The sequence below is a fragment of the Canis aureus genome, chromosome 35 (assembly GCF_053574225.1).
Source record: "Canis aureus isolate CA01 chromosome 35, VMU_Caureus_v.1.0, whole genome shotgun sequence".
Classification (NCBI taxonomy): domain Eukaryota; kingdom Metazoa; phylum Chordata; class Mammalia; order Carnivora; family Canidae; genus Canis; species Canis aureus.
In genome coordinates this window covers 16,090,845-16,109,251 of record NC_135645.1, presented here as the reverse complement: position 1 = coordinate 16,109,251, position 18,407 = coordinate 16,090,845, and the positions used below count along the sequence as shown (strand labels likewise).

General features: G+C 34.9%; 1 long non-coding RNA gene across 18 annotated transcripts in view; it reads left to right on the top strand.

Annotated features, from left to right (window-relative positions):
* Nucleotides 1-18,407, top strand: part of LOC144305187 (uncharacterized) — a 214,417-nt gene that overhangs the window by 15,785 nt on the left and 180,225 nt on the right. Inside the window, exon 3 of one of the 18 annotated variants that reach the window (XR_013372249.1) lies at nucleotides 3,723-4,202. The exons of 16 other annotated variants lie outside the window; for them this stretch is intronic. This is a non-coding gene — a long non-coding RNA (uncharacterized LOC144305187). Of the gene's footprint in view, nucleotides 1-3,311; nucleotides 3,441-3,722; nucleotides 4,203-18,407 lie in introns of those variants that run through there. One more of the 18 variants, XR_013372233.1, reaches the window with a different exon arrangement.

Sequence of the window (18,407 nt, the reverse complement as noted above, 5' to 3'; positions counted from 1 at the left end):
TACAAGATACCTTGGCTCATTTCCAGGGATCACTTCCCCTGCAATTAAACATCAAGAGGGCATTCATGTGCCCCATACCTACTCAAGGCTGCAGTTTTAATTTATCCCTTTTAAAGTCATATGTAGGAAAAGAGAACACTGTTGTCACACATGGACATATGGGCAACATCCATCCGGCTGAATAATAAATTGTGTCTTTTTCTTTACACTGCAAATCTCCAGTTTTGAGGGTCTCCCCGCTGCTAACATAAGAGAGTGCAGAGAGATGAAGAGGACAGAGTGGCTCCATCTGGAGTATCCTTCATGGGGATTACAGATAGCTCTGCAAATCATTAACACTGGGCATTCATTAGAGGAAAGAAAACTTCTGTGAGAACCAAGACCTAGCACATTGTGGTCCCAAGAGCTCCTTCTTGTTCAATGGCCTATACTAATCTTTGTCAGGGAAAAATAATCTTTTTTTGTTGTTGTTTGAATAATAAAGAACTCCTGAGTCACTCTCAGGGTGTCAAAAGCTCACTATGTGGTTTTTGTGTTCTTTGGCCACTGTGTCGCTCCCATGGACTCTTGTGATTTTGAATTTACCCTCACCTTTCTCATACTTGAGCTTTCTCTCCACCGATCTCTCTGCTGTGAAACAAGAGCTTTGTACAGGCAAGTTTCTATGGAAGTTGCTGCTGCTTTAGTGGAAAGTGTTAGGAATAATGCTGCATTTTCCTGAAGGCTTCTAAAAACAAAACAACTAGTTGGTTTAACAATCACCTTTTCTGAGACTTTTGTGCATGATTAGGAATACAAGCATACTACTTAGAATCTGGGAACTCCCTTATTTCCTTTAGAAAAATAGAACAAAACAACATGTGTTTTTTTGCTGCTTCCTGAAAAACAGCTGCTTAATAAGAAATAAGCACAAACTGTGAGACTATTTCCCAAAGCCTGGCTATGTTTGGGTTTCAAAGTCCACAGTCCCAGGCGATGCTTCACTCTTGGATTTCAACTTTTCATGTGTTGTAATGGCAATTTGGCCTGTAGGACATAGTTACATATACTTACAAATTACAGTCCTCTGCTCTCACGCTGGTGAAGAATAAATTCTTAAAGGTAGAGACGTTGAGCAGTTGAGTCATGAACGTCAAGATGGTTCTCAGAATTACCTTCTATGTTATAAGAGTCTCTAAATACTGCTGTTTTATAATGTGACTTTCATAATATTTGTTACTGCTTTTGTTTTGGTTTTGATGGTTTATTTGAGTTTTAGCAATACTGATAATTTCCTGGGCATTCTGTCTAGAAAAGAAAAGATCTTTGGGGACAATGATGAATAAAATCTTCCTATTTCAAAACATGTGATAAATAACATTTCCTTGTGCGGAAAGCAAGTTGGAATTCTTTAGCAGATACTCATTTTACTCACACATCTCCTCCTTTCTCTATCTAGATGCCATCCATCTAGTTCTGGCTTTATGGGTATGTGACCAGTGTAGTCTGCTAAAAAAATAATTAAAGAAGGCAATTTAGGTTATACAAACAAACTTTATTTAAAACTTCACAAAGCAGTCAAGAAAATTGCAAAACAGGGCAGAAGGTGAGAAGCTTTTAGAGGGTATTGAATAGGGAACAAAGAAGTAAGTATGGAGCACAGAGCTGGCTTGGCTTTGGGGGATTGGCTGAGTAGATGACCAGATTGCCATTTTGGTCAAAGGGAGCATTTACAGTGTCACAAAAGCTATCGAAGTTCCAGCGTGCCAGTGTGGCACCCTACTTGGGAACAGTTCCATCTTGCGTCTAGAAACTTACTTCAGTGAGTCACCACAGGGTGCCAGATTCAGTAGGGCTTGTGGTTGGGGCATGATGCTTTGAAATTTCTAACTTGGAATTGTTAATAAAGTTATCTTTGAATTTATGTTTTATGAATAAAGTCCAGTGGGGCAAGAAAGCATGTGTTGGGGGCTTGCAGCCTGAAGTAAACACAGGGCATACACTAGGAGACGTCTCTTTGAAGTCACTTCCTCTTGCCTGGGTGTTACCTGAGTACGGAGAATATATTTCCTTCTGTGATTTTTTAAATCTTTTATTCTGTATTCTGGCCAGAACTCATTCATTCCTAGTCTGTTTTATTGCAATTGCAAAGCAAGACAGTGATAGGAAGTTTTTGGAAGCAGCTTAGATTAAAGTGCAATAGGGTGTGTGTGTGTGTGTGTGTGTGTGTGTGTGTGTGTGTGTGTGTGTATAGTTGATGTTGCAGTTACAGTTGTCACCTGGCCAGCATCTCCCCAGACGTTCCAGGAGGCAGAGATCCTGGTCATTGATCCTGAACAATGATATGACAGTTGGGTAGTGAAAGTATTAGTTGTCTTAATTGCTGCTTTCTCTAACTTACTGAGGTAGTGGCTCTGATTGGATAAGGTAAAGACAGACCTTTCTTCACATTGTTTTGGTGGAAATGAGTATATCGGCGTATGATGGTGCTAAGATTTTGGGATGAAAAAGGGGTAGAACAGCGTACCTTCTCTATCTCATTCATTTCATACTCTTCCCTAGAGTCACTTCCAGTCATTACACAGTGGCAAGTCCTAAGATGATGACGGGTTCTAAACTCTCAGCACACACAGGAAAGGTCTACAGATTTAAGGATACCAAATTTCTAATTTGATTTCTCTGTGTGGCTGGATAATCTTCAGCAAAGGGCAAGTGGAGCCCGTTTTTTATCATTTAATAAAATCTGTGGTAATTAACAACATAATGGTTATAAAAAGATTCAGGGATTTTAACACCCATAGTTTTCTTTTATATCTTGCAGGAGAGCACAAACTTCTCTTAGTCCACTTCCAAAGATTTTCTTCCCTAGATTTTATGTAATGAGAAAAAGGCTCCTTCTTTCTTTCACTACTACTGTTATACAATAGATGACACAGAGGTGTTACTCCATGAGATTAAAACTAGAACCAGGAGACAAAATAAGATGTATAGTGTACAGAATACACACATTTGCCCACTGTGCTTTAGTGATAGTTGTTGTCTGTGGACAAAGAACTGGGCTTCTTCTCATTTGCTGTGAGTGATCAAGGAAGAGGAGGCACTCCTCATCTGCCCCAATGGATGCCACACCCCATCACATGCCATGCACTGTGTTTCTTTGCCTATAATTGTTAATAAACCCATCAATACTGTTAAAGGCAGTAACCAATGAATTAATAAAAGAATAAAATTTGAGTCATAAAAAACATAGTATATTTTTTCATGAGAATTTAGCAAGGAGTTTTTTGTGGATCTAGTTTCTCTTTTTTAAGATTTTTATTTATTTATTTCAGAGAGAGAGAGAGAGAACAATCATGAATGAAGGGGAGGGGCAGAGGGAGAAGCAGACTCCCCACTCAGCAGAGAACCCAGCAGGTCTCAATCCTAGGACCCTGGAATCAAGACCTGAGCCAAAGGCAGGTACTTTAACCCACTGAGTCACCCAGGTGCTTAGTGGATCTAGTTTCTTGATATAAAAGAAACTTGATATAAAAAGAAATACTAATAAATCCAAAAGACACACAGGAAAAATCAAAGTCATTTTTAAGTACTATTCTCATTTAATAACCTTCCATATGGAACAATTCATTATTTTATGAATCATTGAAATGTCTTTTAAAAAGTCTATTTCTAAAAAAAAAAATAATAAAAAGTCTATTTCTCTCCTTCTCTTTCTCTGTATTTATGTCTATATCTATTCTCAGCCACAGCCCCTGTGAACCATACACATTTAAAGTGAATGCAGCCACTTAGAATACCACGGACTAGAATGTGGGATGCAATGATTTCTGTTTATTCTGCTCTAAGCTCTTTTACCATTTGTTTTCTGTCCTTGTTAGTAGTTTTGGACCCATGTAAGACATGCCAGTAATGGTAACATACTTCTGAGAAGAAACAGGGAAAGTACTATGCAAGCTTGACTCTTTAAGCAACTTCAAGGAGGTCAGGGAAACACAGGGTAAAAGAGAGCAGAAAGGTAGAGATGGACATTACGAACGACACCTTAACAATCCCTGTGGCAGAGGAGGACTGACCCACAATTACATGAGCTGGAGCTAGAAGAAACTAAGGCCTGAGGTCAATCAAGCCTTCAAGGAGTAAGAGAACCACAGTCACTGCCACCCTAAAATTCAAGAATTCAAATCTTTAAGAATTTTGCAATAAAAAAATCTGTCTTGTCCTCATCTAACTCAATATGTTTCTGTATTAGTCTGCATGGGCTAGCATAACAAAGTAACCATAGACAGGGTGGCTTAAAAAATAGAAATTTATTTTCTTCCCGTTCCAGAGGCCAGAAGTCTGACATCAGCATCCCAGCATATTTGGGTCCTAAAGAGAGCTAGCTGTCTTCCTTTAAAAAAAAAATATTTTAAAGATTTTATTCATTAATGAGAGACAGAGACAGAGGGAGAGGGAGAAGAAGGCTTCATGCAGGGAGCCCCATGTGGGACTTGATCCCTGAACTAGGGTCACGGCCTGAGCCAAAGGCAGACACTCAACCGCTGAGCCACCCAGGCATCTTGAGAGCTGTCTTCCTGATGTGAAGACAGCCTCTCTCCTACTGTGTCCTTACATCATAGAGAGTGAGCTCTTCGTTGTCCCTTATTAGGGCACTGATCATATTAGAGCCCCACCCATATGACCTTACTTAACTGTAACCACTTTCTTACTCCAAATGCAGTCTCATTGGAGGTTAAAGTTTCTAGAATTTGGGGTGCGGCACAATTCAGTCCAAAGCAATTTCCTCTCTAGAAATTTTCCTCTGGTCTCCCAAGAATGTGTGCATATGCAGCTAGCTTGGCAGAGTCTTTGATAACTGACCTACCAAGAGTACCATAAGCAGAAACAGAATCCAGATGGATCTTCCTTATCTATATGGCGAATGTCCAATCGAGTCTTTTCATGTTTCATTACTCTAAAAGGACTTCTCCTCCTGCCTCTATCCTTTAATGTCCCTCGTGATTATATTGGACTTTCCCAGATAATTGAGAAAAATCTCCCAATTTAAAGTCACCTGATTAGAAACTTGAATTTTATCTGCAACCTTAACTCCCTCTTGCAATGTAACATAACATCTAAATGGTACCAAGGATGAGAATGCAGACATTTTGGGGAGACAAGTCTTCTGTTTTTCCTGACTATTGCAATGCTCATATAACTATATTAGAAGACATAATTTCTTGTACCTGTAATCTAACAAGGTAAGGGATAAGTAAATCAAATCATTAAGTTTGGAACCTGGATTTGACCTAAATAGTACTATACTCCTGGGAATTTTAATTTCTGGCTTCCTAGAAATGAGCCTTCTAAAATTGGATAATACTCAAATTAGATTATGGATACAAATTAAAGTGAATTTCATCAACGGCACACAATTCAATTGTACTCCAGTTTTCTTTAGCATTCAATCAGCTGACACTTGCAAATTTTCAAACAACTTGATAAAGAGGAACACATAAACTTTGAGATAGGCAAAACACTGAATCTGAAATTAATAGTGTATTCCAATTTCAAATTGAAAAATTTTAGGAAATGAGTATGAACAAAAAAACCCTTACATTTAATAATGGATTTTGAAATATAAAATTATTTCTGTTACTGTAATTGTACAATATGAGTTTTGCAAGTAATTAATATTCATTTCAGTTATATTTTATACAGAGAGAATATCAAAAAATACTATAATTTTACTTTCAGATCTCGGAAAATGCTTAAATATAAATTACTTGAAATAATAGTACACTGTTTTTCAAATAATATACAAATATATATCTTCATTTTAAGTAAGCTGTTTACTAAGTGCTTACTGTATGCAACATTTGGAGGGATATAAAATTTTATAGGATACAGACTCTTGGAATTTATATACCTGTAAAAGGAGAGGATGAAGAAGAATTTATATAAAATTTTACCTTTATATTGTCTATTACCATATGTTTTATTTTAATGCAATTAGTATAAAATAAAATACTTTTCCTATTTTTTATTTTTAAAAATGAAACTGCCATTATAAATCAATACAGTTTGGTTAATTGCACTAGGGTCTTCTTGAGAGAATGTAATAGCTCCAGAAAACTCTGTTTTTGTTTCAATTATTTTAGTTGAATGAACATAGCTGATTTGTCCCTTTAGCTCCTATATATACACATGTTCACAATGATCATAAGTGAGAGTAAAAAATTAAATCACTGAGAAAGTCAGTACGTTTGCTCTATACACACACACACACGCACACACACACACACAACTTGTTACTTTGATAGCTCATGTCTTAAAAGAACCTAGAGAATAAAACCATGTTATGCAAATATTTCATATTTTCTCCCAGCATACAGATACTAAATAAATACTTGCTAAATGAATGAGCAAATAGTTCTCAATGAATTTATTCAATATATGAAAGTCTTTAAGTTTGCAAAGAAGAGACAGCCTCACATAACATCCAATATTGGAATTTATTGAAAAGCTAAATGGGAGTTTAGGATTCAAAAATAATTTCACCTTTTCACTGTATGACCTCTGTGGGTCCTAGTGCTTCTATACGCGAATATAGCAAAGCTTCTATGGCATACTTGGCCACTATTCAGAACCATGATACATCCTGACTTTTCTTACCTACAGTTTTTCTTTTTCTTTTTGTATATTTATCCTGGAACATGTTAAGACACAACACTAGCTCTAAGGCTCTCATATCCCCATCAAACAGCTGCAGTAGTTATCAAGCATTGCCACTCCTGTCCCATTTTTGTTTTCATGCTACGGGCCCTTACTGTGCTGGGCGATTTTGAAGCAAATCCCAGCTATCATGTCATTTCATCCAAATATATTTATAGGTGTGTCACATTTGTAAATGACGAAGTGGATGTGACTTTTTGAGAGTGCCTGGCTAAATAAACATTGTTACTGTTTTCGATTGGGTAGCCTTTTATGCTTGATTTATAGGAATGCTTTATATATTCTCCGTATGAGTCCTTTGCTTTTATGTGTTTGTGCGTATACTTAAACAATATCCTTTCCCATTTCTGAATTTGTCAAATTTTGAGTTTGTGTATGGTGTATTTTAATAAATAGAATCTCTCATTTTTGTTGTAATCATCTGATCAATACTTGTCTTTTATATAGTCAGTAGTTTTTCTGTCCCATAGAAGAAAGTGTCACCTGTACCACAGTCATAGATATGTTACTGTATGTTGGTATGGCCTAGATATTTTTGTCCTCCCAAATTCACGTGTTGAAATCCTGATGCCCAACATGATAGTATTAGAAGTTGGGACATTTGGAGATGCCTAAGTCAGTAGAGTAGAGCCCTCATGAAAGAGACCCCACAGAGTTCCTTAGCCTCTTCCACTGTGTGAGAATGCAGTAAAAAGTACAACCTGGAAGAGGGCCATTACCAAAATCTGACGAAGTTGGCACCCTGATCTTGGACTTCCAAAGTCCAGAACTGTGAGCAGTAAATTCCTATTGCTTGTAAGCCACCCGATCTGTGATATTTTGTTATAGCAGCCCCAATGGACAAAGACATATGTTGTCTTCTAGGAACTTTATTTTTTAACTTTCACATTTGCTTTCAATCTAACAAGAATTTATACTTGTGTAATATAGAGGTGGGGAAGGGGATAAGATTCACTTTTTTTAAAAATATGGGCAATGAAGTGCCCCATCTATTTAAAAAGAATATCTTTCTTCACAAGGCAGTGACACCTTTGTCATTTATCAGGAGATTGTGTGTATATAGAGCTGAATCAATATTAGAGTATTTTAATTACTGCAGCTTTATATCTAGTAGTAAACTCTAGAAATTTTCTTTTAGTTTGTTTTGACTTGGTCATTTGCATTTACACATGCATTTTAGAATATACTTGACAAATTCCACCAGAATTAAAAAACAAAAAGTTTACTAATCTTTTTATTAGAATTGCACTGAAACGATATCAGTTTAAAAAAGATTATCCTTATACTAGTGAATCTTCTAATCCAAGAACACCATATATCCTTCCATTTATTTAATTTATTTCAATAATGTCTTGTAGTATTCTAGTAGAGATTTCCTCCGAGGAAATAGAACGTAATTCATTAGTTTACTCCTACTGTTTTTTATTGTTTTATTTGTAGCAGGTGTGATTTTTTTTAAAAAATTCATTTTCTATTTACTGCTGGTAGATAGAAATACAATTGACACTTGGGCTTTAATTTTGTATCTTGTGACTGACCTTCCTTCCATTCTTTCTCCCTCCCTCCCTCCATTTCCCCTCCCTCTTTCTTTTCTGCTTTTTTCTTTCTTTTCTTTTTTTCTTTCTTTCTTTCTTTTCTTTCTTTTCTTTCTTTCTTTCTTTCTTTCTTTCTTTCTTTCTTTCTTTCTTTCTTTCTTTCTTTCTTTCTTTCTTTTTCCCCTTCCTTCCTTCTTTCCTTCCTTCGTTCCTTCCTTCGTTCCTTCCTTCCTTCCTTCCTTCCTTCCTTCCTTCCTTCCTTCTTTCCTTTGGTTTTATCTAAATTCCAGTTCGTTGACATAATAGCATAATACTAGTTTCAGAAGTAGAATTTTGTGATTCATCACTTACATAAAACACCCAGTGCAGGTCCTTAATACCCATCACTCATTCAACCCATCACCTTGCCCACCTCCCTTCCAGCAACCCTAAGCATTTTCTCTATAGTTAAATGCCTGTTTTATGGTTTGCCTATACTCAGTCTGCTTATTAATTCTGATATTTATCTGTAGACTCTTTTTAAATTTTCTAATTTATAAATAATTATAGTTTTATTTTTCCTTCCAAAACCATATATTTTTTTAATTTAGTTTCCTTTCCCTGGAAAGTCCAGTACAAGGTTGAATAAAAGTGATGACACTAGCATCTTATTAGTCTTGTTCTCAGTCTCAGTAGGGAAGTTAAATATCACTATTAACTTTGATGTGTGTTGGAGGGTCTGTATAGAAGTTCCTTATCAGAGTAAAAAAATTATTCCTTTTATATCATGAATGGATTATTGACATGATCAATGATGACTTTTCTTCTTTCTGTTAATGTGGTGAGTTATATTGGTTTTCCAATGTTAACCAATTTGGCATTCATGAAATAAGCATAGCTTGGTCAGTGTACAGTTATTATATATATGAAAAAATGTGGTTTCCTAATATGTTGTTTAGAATATTTGCATATTGGTCTTGCATCTGTGTTTATAGTACAGATTGTTCAGTAATGCTTTTTTTTTTTTTTTTACATTGTAATGACTGTTTCAACTTTTGATACCAAGTTTATTCTGGGCTTCTATAATGAATTAGAAAATATGTTTTTTCTCTCTTTTGGGACACTTTGTGTAATTCTTTTTTTCTTTAGTAAGTCTTTGGATGAACATTAATGAAATTGTCTAAGTCTAAGGTTTTCTTTGTGGAAAGATCTATAGCCAAGGATCATATTACTAGATATGAGATTATTTAGATTTTTTTTATTTCTATTGGATTCTATTGGATTCTGTTTTGTTAGGCTTTTCCACTTCATCTCTATTTTCAAGTTAACTGGCACAAAAGTTCAAGTTAACTGGCACAAAAGTTCATCACATCTACTTATTATTTTAATAAGTTTAGGATCTCTAATTTGATGTTTCATTTTTCATTACTGATACTAGGAAGTTATTTCTTCCTTTTAATTTTTCCTTAATAAACCATAATAGCAGTGTATCATTTTTATTAGTGTTGTCAAATGACCCAAATTTAGTGGTGTTACTTTTTTTAATGTATGTGTTTTCTATTTAATTCATGCCTTTCTTCTTTTCTTCTTTTTGTTATCTGTATGTTACTTTCTTTGGGTTTAATTTTCTGTTCCTCTGTTAATTCCTTGAGAGGAAATTTTAGATCATTATATATCATATTTTTTCCTTTTCTACTTTATGCATTTGATTCTGTAGATGTCCTCTCAAGCATATCTTTTGCTGTATCCCACAGGTTTTCATATATTTTGTTTTCATTATCACTTAATTCAAATTGATTTCTGATTCCCATTGTGATATCAAAGAAAATGCTTTGAAATGATTTTAAAGCTCAAAAAATTTTGTGCCTTACTTTAAGATTCAACATACTATCATTTGAAGAAAAAAATTTTAAAGATTTTATTTATTTATTCATAAGAGACACACAGAGAGAGAGACAGAGACATAGGCAGAAGGAGAAGCAGAGGGAGAAGCAGGCTCCATGCAGGGAGCCGACGTTGGACTTGATCCTGGGTCTCCAGGATCAGGCCCTGGGCTGAAGGCGGAGCTAACCTCTGAGCCACCCAGGCTGCCCTGAAGAAAATGTTTATTCAATAATGGTTGGATTTAGTGTTCTTTATATGACAATTAGGTTAATACCATTAATCTCGTTTAGGTCTTCTATATCTTTTCTAATGTTCTTGTTTGTATATACCGTTAGCTATGAAGAGAGGTTGTTTTAAAGTCTCTCATATGTGACATGGATTTTCTATGTTTTCTTTCCATTTTTGCTTCCTGTACTTTGGAGCTCTGTTATAGGAACATGGATTGTACATTGTAATATCTTCCTTGTGGGTTGACCTTTTTATTATCATGAGATGTATCTTTTTATTTTTTATAAGTCTTCTGGACTTTGTATTTTTTATGTCTTCTGGACTTTTTATTTTTTATAAGTCTACTTTGGTGTTAGTATAGCTTCACCAGTTTTATTTTGCTCAGCATTTGAATGATATGTCCCTTTCTAATTTCAGCCTCTTTTATATTTATATTTAACATGTGTTCTTATAATTTTTAAGGCATGTTCTTATATTTAATGGGTATCTCTTATAAGCAATATATAGTTGGATTTTAAAAATGAAATTATAGATATATTTAGGCTTCTAGTTACCATATGGTGATTTGTTTTCTGTTTTTCCATATTTTTAATAGTGCTTTTTATTCTTCATTTTGCCTGTTTTCAAAATCAACTTTTTATTATGTGACTTTTCCCCAAAGGGAAAAGTTAAAGGGAAACTTACTTAAACACTCTTTACAATGCTCTTCGTTATAAAGAATATAGAATGCATATTTGAATTAGTATAATTATAATTACAAAATCTAATATAAAATAAATTACATATATTTAAATAACTATAAAAAGTCAAGTGTAATATAAAAATCATACTTTTTCTATTTTTATTGAAATGTTTAAATGTTAACTTTCTATATGTTGCTGCAGTCTTTTGAATAAATTATTTACTTCCTTATAGAATTTCCTTCAGTTAAGAATTTTATTGATTGAACCCTGTATTATCATTTAATATGTTCCACTATTCCCTGTGCTTTATTTCAATTAGTAATTGGGTTTAGAGGCTTGATCTGCTCCAGGCTTGATTTTTGTTTTACTTAGTACACCTCATAGATGGTGTTGTATATTTCCATTAGATGGTACTTCATGTGTAATTGTCTCTCTTTTAGTGATCTCTTTTAGTGATATGAGTGATCATTGGAGTAATTTCAGTTATGATGATATGTAGAAAATAAAAAGAAATAGGAAACTTCAAATTATAGGAGAATTTCAAATATAACAAGTTATAAAATCCAACATGTACAAATTAATAGCCTTTGCATATACAAACAGGTATCAATAAGATGATATAATGGAAGCAAAAAGATTACACTGCTATAGAAATAAATAGAAAAAATAAGTATATATAAAATATCCAAATGAAACTTAACAAAACATAAAAGTTTTGATGTGAACGAGCAATAATGTTCTATGTTCTTAAGGAGTCTCAACATCATAAAGATATCAGCATCCTTCAGCAAAACTAAAACACAGCCTACAGAATGGGAGGAGATATTTGCAAATGACATATTTGATAAAGGGTTAATATCCAAGATACATAAAAAAACTTATAAAAGTCAACACTCAGAACACAAATAATCTAATTTTAAAATGGGCAGAATACATGAATAGACATTTGTCTGAAGAAGCATCTAGATGGCCAGCAGACACATGAAAAAATGCTCAGCATTACTCATCATCAGTGAAATATAAATCAAAACTACAGTAAGATATCACCTCACAACCTGTCAGAATGGCTAAAATTAACAACACAGAAACCAACAAGTTTTGATGAGGATGTGTAGAAAGGGAAAGCCTCTTGCACTGGTGACAGGAATGTAAACCTGTGCAGACACTCTGGAAAACAGTATAGAAGTTCCTCAAAAAGTTAAAAATAGAACTACCTTATGACCCAGCAATTGCACTACTAAGTATTTGCCTGAAGAATACAAAAGGACTAACTCAAAAGGATACATGCACCTTGATATTTATAGTAGCATTATCAACAATAGACAAATTATGGAAAAAGCCCAAATACCTATCAACTGATGGAGAGATAAGGAAGAAATAGCATAAATATACCATGGAATATTACTCAGCCATAGGAAATACTGAAATCTTGCCATTTGCAATTCCATGAATGGAGCTAGAGAGTATTATGCAGGTGAAGTAAGTTAGAGGAAGACAAATACTATATGATTTAACTCATATGTGGAATTTCAGAAACAAAACAATGACAAGGGAAAAAAGAGGGAGGCAAATCAAGAAACAGGCTCTTATTTACAGAGAACAAACTAATGGTTACTAGAGGGGAGATGGGTGGGGGGATGAGTGAAATAGATGATGGGGGGTAAGGGGTGCACTTGTGATGAACACCAGGTGATATGTGGAAGTGTTGAATCACTATACTGTATGCCTGAAACTAATATTGCACTGCTTATTAACTAACTGGAACTTAAATAAAAAACTATAAAAATAAATCAAATAAATTTTTAAAAATATCAATATCCTTTTGATAAGCTATAAAATTAATTTTAACTGTCATTTTCCCCTTCCCTTTTGCTTCCCTGAACTTAGTATATGATCATAAAGTTTGCTTGGAAAAACAAACTAACATTAATAGCCAAAGAAATAAAAAATAAAGTGGTATATGGGGGTGGGGGATGAAGTGTGGGTTGTCTTTGTAGATATTAGAACATATTGTAAAACCCCTGCAATCAAAATAGTGTTACATTAGCTCATGAACAGATAAATTAATAGAGCAGAAAGAACCCCCATTTGAATATGGACTTTAAATATTTGATAAAGATGGCATCTCAAATTATGGGGAAGATATGGAGGTTTTAATAAGTGGTGTTGTGTCAATGGGATAGCTTTTTTGGAAAACAACAAAATTGAAACCTAATCTTAAATCACCTTCATTTGTCTGTGTTTTCTGATTAGCTATTAGCTATCATCCAACATGTTCTACTAGATGGATTGTCACATTCAACTCTCATTGATGTGGCCAGTCTATCTTACTGAGTTTGTTTAGCTCCAGTGCTGATCCCTATCCTAAATATATTTACATCCAATTATCAATTTAAATACCACTGTAAAATATGTACAAAAATATTTTAAAATTCACTTTTCTTTAAAAGTATCTGTGTTTATTGTAGCTATAAGAGCTTTAAGACCAACTCTTAGAACCAGTCAAGTATAATTTAATGAAATTATGTATTATTAATGTATATTATATGTAGTGCACATATTCAAAGGGAATGATATAAGTGATTAGTTTTAAAAAAAAATGCTCCTTGTTTCAGACTTTCCATTTTAAATCTCATTGATCCCTGAAGTCTTTTGCAACTGACTTTCCTTTGCATAGTTCATTTGGCTTGGAATCTGATGAAAGAATTCTGACTTCTTGATAAGCTCTTGGAATAGGCCTCTCTTGCTATGGGAAGGAATCCAAAATTTATGGATCAGTAATCTAATCCAGACTGGCAACTCCCAAGGAATGAACTGAATTTCCCTTTTATTATATTCACTCTCTCTCATGGAACACCTGGTCATAAGCTCTGTTCACCACTTCAGCCTGTTCTTCAAAATCACCTTCATAGGCCACACTCCTCCCTTTCATGTAGCAACCTATTTTCCATGTATGTACTGATAAGTCAAATGACACAAACCATTTCTGTAAATGCCATTTCTGACAGTTTTCATACTTCGGGGTCTTCCTCCTGTACCATAGATTTCATGCTTCCTAAGTAGATAAGAGTCAATATGGAACATTATTTTAGGCCACAGAAAGTGGTGAGTCCCATCTCTTATATGATAATGTATATATGAACTAGTCTTTGCTGGGAACAAGCAGTGTCATAAAGTGTAAAAGAGGTATAACTGTAGGAAGAGTAGTACAAATGTCCTTTCAATCGTTTTAGAAAATGTACTAAGAAATAGGTAGGGGATATGATAATACCAGATAGAAACTGAACCATTAAGGTTCTGGGAAGATTTTCAAGGTAGTAGAAAAAGTCACAATTAGATTTTCAGTCTCAGTTCTTTCAGTTTTGTGACTTTGAAGCAACAACTTTAATTTAATTTCCCTGTTTGTATCATTGGTGCAGGTAATGTTAAGAGCCTTTTAAAATCTGACTTTGGTTAAGCTAAACCTTGATAGCAGACGTACACATAAGAATGGATCTTCAAGTGACTAAACCTAACTCACTTTGATTTAAGGTATATAGGAAAGACTCCCTTCGAAAAAAATATCTGCCTACACTGGATCTGCGAATATATTTGATCTCTTTTTGGTCATGAAAGCTATTAGGAGAAATGATTTTTTTGAGGCTTGTTAACCTATGAATCCCGACTTCTAGGAACAAATGTTGTTCTTTAATAATGCAAGAAAGGGACACAAATGAAGAGTGCATTAAAAAGAGGAGAAAGAAACATTTTTCATATTTTGAAATCAATCTTCAATCAGTTTTTTTTCCAATCAGTGTTTTAAATAAATACCAGTCAACCTCCAGATGAATTTTCAATATGCTTTTCTCTTTGCTCTCATGAGTATTGCTAAACAAGACTTCCAGAGGAGAAAAATCCACCTGATTCTTGATTAAAAAATTGTTGATCAAGGAAGAGATGGTAGCAACATTATCCTTTTTAGATTTCTGTTCTTCAGAGATAATTGTGTTATATAAAGTTCATAAGATATTCAGATCAAACAGATATATGTATTGTAGTGAAGGGATATATATGTTAAGACATGCAAATATATCTTATAGAAATACAATATGGGGATCCCTGGGTGGCGCAGCGGTTTGGCGCCTGCCTTTGGCCCAGGGCGCGATCCTGGAGACCCGGGATCGAATCCCACATCGGGCTCCCGGTGCATGGAGCCTGCTTCTCCCTCTGCCTGTGTCTCTGCCTCTCTCTCTCTCTCTCTGTGACTATCATAAATAAATAAAAATAAGAATAAAATTAAAAAAAAAATAAATACAATATGAATGGAAGAAAAATGAGCAATGTAATATTTGTATGTCCATCTCCCTTGGCATTCCTGCATATATATCAACAACGTTCTGAAAAAAAGCTGTAGAATATTGAACATGTATATATGCATGTAGTGTAATAAAATCCAAAGGAGGCATAACTTCAAGAGAATAGTAGGTATGTTCCTCCCACAATTCTAGAAAACTTACTGATAAAGATTTTTATGATTATGTAATCATAACATAAAAACTTCAGAATTTTGGGATTCAAAGAAGATTCTCAGGGTAAGAGAACATTTGCAATAAGTCATTCTAGAAAGAGTGGGTTGCATTTGACCTCATGAAATCAGTACTGGTCTCATAACAGATGCGAACTCAAAGTGGGGAAAATAAATAAATAAATAAAGACACCAGCCAACTCCAACTGCAGGGGGATCATTTTTACAGGCAGAAAGTAATTATCCAGATGGAAGTTAGCCAGGACACCAGAGAGAGAGAGTGAATATTCCTACCGTCTCAAAATTCTGTGGGATTTTTAATGAACACAAATGGTCATGACCTTGAGTTTTATGCTCCATCCACAAGAAGAACTTCTTAACAGCAGTGCTGGGGTGTTCCCTCCCTCAACCCCTGCTGTGGGGCACTGATTCAGAATCAAGGATTAAGAAGTCTGTGAATGCCATGAGGATAATGAGGAACCCCTGCAAAAATTATTCGGTTCAATTAAATGACTAATTTTACAGGATAGTAGCAGTGCTGTTTGGCTGCTAGTGGCAAACTGCAAAACCACTCAGTGATTTTCTTTAGGGGAATTTAGTATTTTAATGACAAAATAATGACCATCTATAAGTGCTTAATACTGCCTCTGCTGCCACTTGGAACATTTCTCCCATTCTCCCCAACACCAGTTTTACTTTTTGTTCATTAGTTAAGCCCTCCCAGTCTTGGTCTAATTTTGCACACATGTATTTGATTTGTGATGAATGGATGACAGATTAGCCAGATTGCAAATCATAATTGAGCAGAGGTCCATGTAATGTAAATCACACGGGCCAGTATCCTTTTTTTTTTTTTTTTTTTGCACCAAGGCAATAGCCTTCGAAGTTGCCAGAAAAAATAACAGTCCTCAGATTGAATATTGAGCATCATTGATGAGATGATAGACTTTTCCAGAACTTCCTAACATGAACTAAATTCTGACTCTGTGGCTTCAGCCCACAAATTGCCAACAGAAAGCCTCTAGAACACTGCTATAATGAAATTGTAAGACAGAAATGGGAAAGTAACTATCACTTTTTGATCACTAACTGTGTGTCAGATCTTGTATTAGGAATATATATTATATATATTTATATAAATTTATATTTTTATATATTTTTATATTTTAATTTTATATAAATAATTTCATATATATAAATGAATGGGTATTATTAGTGCCATTTAACAGATAATGTGGAGGGGTGTTATTTCTATGCAGGAATCTAGGCAACCTTCTTTGTAATAAAAATATTAACATATGTACAGGCACATAGGCACATGCACACTCATGCACTCAAGGACAAACTCAGCCTAGAAATTCATGTTGTTCAAATAGACCTGGAAAAAGAAACATTGTGGTAGGAATATTCCATATCATTTTATTGTTGTAGAACTATGATAAATTGTAGCATAATTGCCTAAATCCAGATGATAATGTTGTATTATACCACACATTTATTTCCCTATTTCCTCGTGGATATGTCCCCTCACACTTCATTTGTTGTACTCCATTAAAGGAGGGCAGCTCTTCTGAATAATCTTTCACATGTTCACTTGCTTCTATCAGAATTCGGCTAATAGGAAGGAACTGGCACAGCACTAAAGGACAGGAGAAAGAAAAAGCCAGGATTTGTCTTTTCTCTCTGCCTTAGAGAGTAGACAGTGACTTTCTTCTTTCCACTGGCTTCAGATTCTATCAAAGTTTCCCTTTTTCCTGGTCCCAACTCTAGATAGGGAAACCCAACTTTGGTTAATGATCTGATAACACTGTCTTCCTTTGGTCTTTCATTCTGATGGTAATAACACTGGCTTGCCTCATTGCTTTCTTGATGGTATTATCTGTAGCATAAAAGAGAGTTTTGAGGAAATCAAATTTATTTTTTTCTTTTGTCTCTTATGCTTTTATCTAAGAAACTGTTGACTAATTCAAGGTCAAAATGATATTCAAGGGCAGCCCGGGTGGCTCAGCGGTTTAGCACCACCTTCAGCCCAGGGCCTGATCCCGGAGACTCAGGATCCCGAGTCCCATGTTAGGCTCCCTGCATGGAGCCTGCTTCTCCCTCTGCCTGTGTCTTTGCCTCTCTCTCTCTCTCTCTCTCTCTCTCTCTTTCTGTGTGTCTCTCATGAATAAATAAAAATAAAAACTCTTTTTTAAAAATGATATTCTACTCCTGTTTTTTCCTAAGATTTTTATAGTTTTAGTTCTTATCTTTAGATCTATGGATTCTTTTGAGTAAACTTTATCTTTCCACATGGATATCCAGTTGTCCCAGGACATTTTGTTGAAAAGATTATTCTTATTCCACTGACTTGATACCCTTGATTACTGTAGCTTTGTAGTAAATTTTGAAAAGAGACATACAGCTCCTCCAAATTTATAATTCTTTTAAAAGATTGTTTTGCCTGTTCCGAGGCTTTTAAATTTCCATGTAAATTTTGGATCAATATGTCAATTTCTGCCAAAAGGCCAGGTATGATTTTGAGAGGAACTACACTGAATATACAGATCAATTTGGGGAATACTGACTGCCATCTATATATCTTACTGGGTCTGCAAACCATGGTGATAGGATGTTGTCCCATTTATTTGGCTTTTCATTAATTTATTTCAAAGGTATTTGCTTTCATTAATAACTTTTTTTTTAATTTTTAAAAAAACAGAACCCATAAATACACTGTTGAATAAAAATGATGAGAGCAAACATCACTGTCCTGGTGCTGATTTTAAGTTGTAAACTTCAGGGATGCCCGGGTGGCTCAGTGGTTGGGCATTGGCCTTCGGCTCCGGGTGTGATCCTGGGGTCCTGGAATCAAGTCCTGCATCCGGCTCCCTGCAGGGAGCCTGCTTATCCCTCTGCCTA